At 41.8% G+C, this 3,403-nt stretch overlaps 1 long non-coding RNA gene across 1 annotated transcript; it reads left to right on the forward strand.

Annotated features, from left to right (window-relative positions):
• The first annotated feature begins 179 nt into the window (after positions 1-179).
• Positions 180-1,289, forward strand: LOC109464889. The gene is made up of 3 exons (XR_002139907.1): positions 180-303; positions 645-723; positions 1,116-1,289. It is a non-coding gene; the product is annotated as an uncharacterized LOC109464889 (long non-coding RNA).
• The last annotated feature ends 2,114 nt before the right edge of the window (positions 1,290-3,403 follow it).

Raw genomic sequence — 3,403 nt, forward strand, 5'->3', positions numbered from 1 at the left:
ATTCTTCCATTGCTTGATTTGTCAATGCAGAAATACTTAAAAAAAGTAATCCTTTTCCATCCAAGTTGCTTCCTCATAGCTCCATTATATATGTGCATATGTCTAGCCACTTCTATGTCCATAGTCCGGAATGTAATAGCCAGACAGGTACATATGTGCTGTCTGATATGTATGACTGTGTTGTCCTAACTGCTGCAGGTGAACAGTGGTACAGCTGAGGTGGACCTGAGAGTCCTGTTACCAGACAGAAGCACACTCACTGTCACCATCAGGAGAAACAACAACACAGACCAGGTCTACGACGTAAGTCTACTTATCGCCCCTCATTTTTCCCTAATAGCAATGGATTGATGCAAAATCTCTCTCAAGCTCTCATATGCCACCAAAGGACATCAATCAAGAAGCTCATTAATTTGTATAACATACTTAACCATTGGTATCCAATCTATAATGTAATGGTTAACATGGAAGGTACTCTGCTATTGAGGGTAAGCTTTCTTCACCTTGTGCTACAATTACATTTGCCTGTCAGTCCAGGCCTAAAGTTTAGACTTCTATCTTTGCATGCCCCCCACCCCCACTTGTTGTTCTATAGTTGGTACTACTGGTAATATTAATGGCTCTAAACTCCTCTGTTTCTACAGGCTGTAGTAGACAAACTGGGACTTGATGAGGAACTACTTCCCTACTTCGGACTGTTTGAAATTATGGACACAAACTTTGGTGAGTTATGTACGGAACAAAATCAGTCATCATTGCATAATGTTGTATGCACATAAGTATTTGGAAGGATGTGTCACAACGTTTGACTAACAATTTTGACCTATGTTTACATTGGTTCATGTTGCATCATGTGGCATAATAGTTGAAGGGTTCAGCTTGGAACCAAGAGGTCCCAGGTTCGATCTCCTGACATACACAATGTTGGAAAAGGCACTTTGCATGACTTCCCTCCCTGTACAGTGGAGTGATGCCCACCGGGCCTTTCAGCTAATCATTGATACAGTGTCCAAACACTGATGAGGACACAGACGGATTTGGTGTCGCCAGTGTGCTAAGATCTTCACATTTGCCTAAGAACCGTACGTTACTCTCCTGTGTTTTGTCTCCTGTAGAGAGAAAACTGGTGCCCACAGAGTTCCCCCATAACCTGTACATCCAGAACTACACAGCTGCAGCCTCCACCTGCATCGCTCTGCGCAAATGGCTCTTCGACCTGCAGAGAGAACTGCGGCTGTCGCACCTGGACATGGCCAACACCTTCTTCTACTGGCAGGTGGGTGCAGGTGACACAAATAGTGCACAGACAGCAACAGGTACTAGGCCAAGGAAAAAATATGTTGTGTTTCCTGTTTCAGTCCAGAAAAAATTAGGGTCGGTAGGTAGGGATTATCTTATTTTATTTTTATTTTTATTTTTTTTTAGACTTTGCTGATTGCTGTGTTTATATAAGCAGAACATGATGAAAAATCGATTGTGCAATATTATATTTCATCACTCAGGTACTCAGGTGTCAGATCATGGAGCTTTAAACGGTCGATCAGCTCGAAGAACTCAACAGATGTCCCTAGCCCTTGCAGGGCTAAATTCAGATTCAGGTCCTGATTCAAGTCTACAGGTTTTCAGGGTTCTCCCAGGGATTTGGGAGAAAAAAAAGAAAAAAAAAAGAATTCTAAAGAAAAAAAAATTAATCTGCACAAAATTTTAATTGGTTTCTATCCCTTTGTTTGCCTAAAAATCGATAGTGTGATTGTATCAATTTGAAACCCCAAAAAATTAGCTAAATCGGCGATTTAAGGTTATTGCGCAATGGACGTGCCCTATGACCTTCAACATTTGGGGGTCATGCAGGCGTCAACAGCGCCCTCCCCCATGCCTTGCCAGTCCGTTTTCATGGGCAAATTTCTGCTTTTTTAGAGGTTTTGCGACCTAAAAACTCACATCAGAGGAAAAATACACTACAGACGACATTTTCATGGTAAATATCGATAAATGGACCAGGCATTTTTCTGTCCCGTTGCCGATTTTGCTGATTTTCGCCATGTGCTTATAATTTGTTTACGTCAATAGCTACCTTTCCTCGTCCGGTTTTATGGGCAAATTTCCGCTTTTTTAGAAGTTTTGGGACTAAAAGACCGACAAAGGGGGAAAAATAAATCATATACATTATTTTTATGAGAAATACTGCTATCATAGACCAGACATTTTTCTTTCGCGTTGCCGAATTTTTGCGGCCGCCACATGCTGATGGTGCAGTACGGTAGGGAATTTTCTACGATTAATTCGTAAATGTATCGGCTTTTAAACTTATTTTCGGAGTCGATGGCTTTGTTTTACAAACAAATCAGACAAATTATTAGCGTTGTTTACACGACTTCAAAACGCTAGCGGGGCGCCCGATGTTCCACCAATGACAGCGATTCTCTCGGTAGCGTCGTGCAAAATGTTTTGGTTCAGCAATATGCAGGGGTCCACACAAAAATAAGGCTAGGGTCGGCGGTTTTTTTAGGGTCGGTCGGGAAACAGGAAACACAACATTTATTTTCCTAGGCCCTATAAATAAATCACTTTATATTTGCAGTAGCAAAATTTTGCTGTCTCAGAAAAATGCTCACAGTGGAGGCAGGTGCAGAAAAAAGAAAGTCGGCAAATATTTTCTTCACAGGATAGATAATTTGTGGTACAGAGTGACCACAGAAACAGCTGATATAAAAGTACAGCAAATATAAAGTGATTTACAGTATTTGCCAAGTCCAAGTACATCAATCACTGTGCAGTAATGATAGATACACATTACGTATATCTGTAATTTACTCAGACCGATCAGTGAAGTTGAATTGATGGGCCTTTAACTCGTCTGTATGATTTACCAGGTAAACTTTGATACATCAACTTTTGTGAACAAATAACACCTTGATGTCTCGGTTTCTAGGTCAATCTGCTTTACCTTACCTTTGAAGTATAATGTGGAGTACAGCCATGACAGGATTCGGCTCGTTTAGCTCCATGTCAAACACCTTCCCATCTCACAGTTAAGCAGGGCTGAAGATATGATTCCAGGAGAAGTCATAGGTCAATAGAAGTCCTGCCATAAGCGGCAGTTAGCAGTCAGTGACCCAGTCCTGGTGGTGGAGAGTAATGTCACCTGTCTGGACTGTGACAAGACAGATTTATCATGGACCAGTCTCTGGCCTGACCTCTGCACCTACAGATAGAGTGAAGATACATCAACAGGACTTTTGGCCACATCACACACTTACAGATGTGGCCCATGGGGCACAGTTTGACAGGCTGGTTAGGAGCATGCATGTGGAACGTGGGTGATTGTATAATATGTCAAGCTTCGATCTCGTGTAGATCCATGTTCTGTCATCCTGCAACATCACATCTGTCTTTCTGTCAT

The sequence above is a fragment of the Branchiostoma belcheri genome, unplaced genomic scaffold (genome assembly GCF_001625305.1).
Source record: "Branchiostoma belcheri isolate BF01 breed outbred unplaced genomic scaffold, Haploidv18h27 scaffold1427, whole genome shotgun sequence".
NCBI classification, from domain to species: domain Eukaryota; kingdom Metazoa; phylum Chordata; class Leptocardii; order Amphioxiformes; family Branchiostomatidae; genus Branchiostoma; species Branchiostoma belcheri.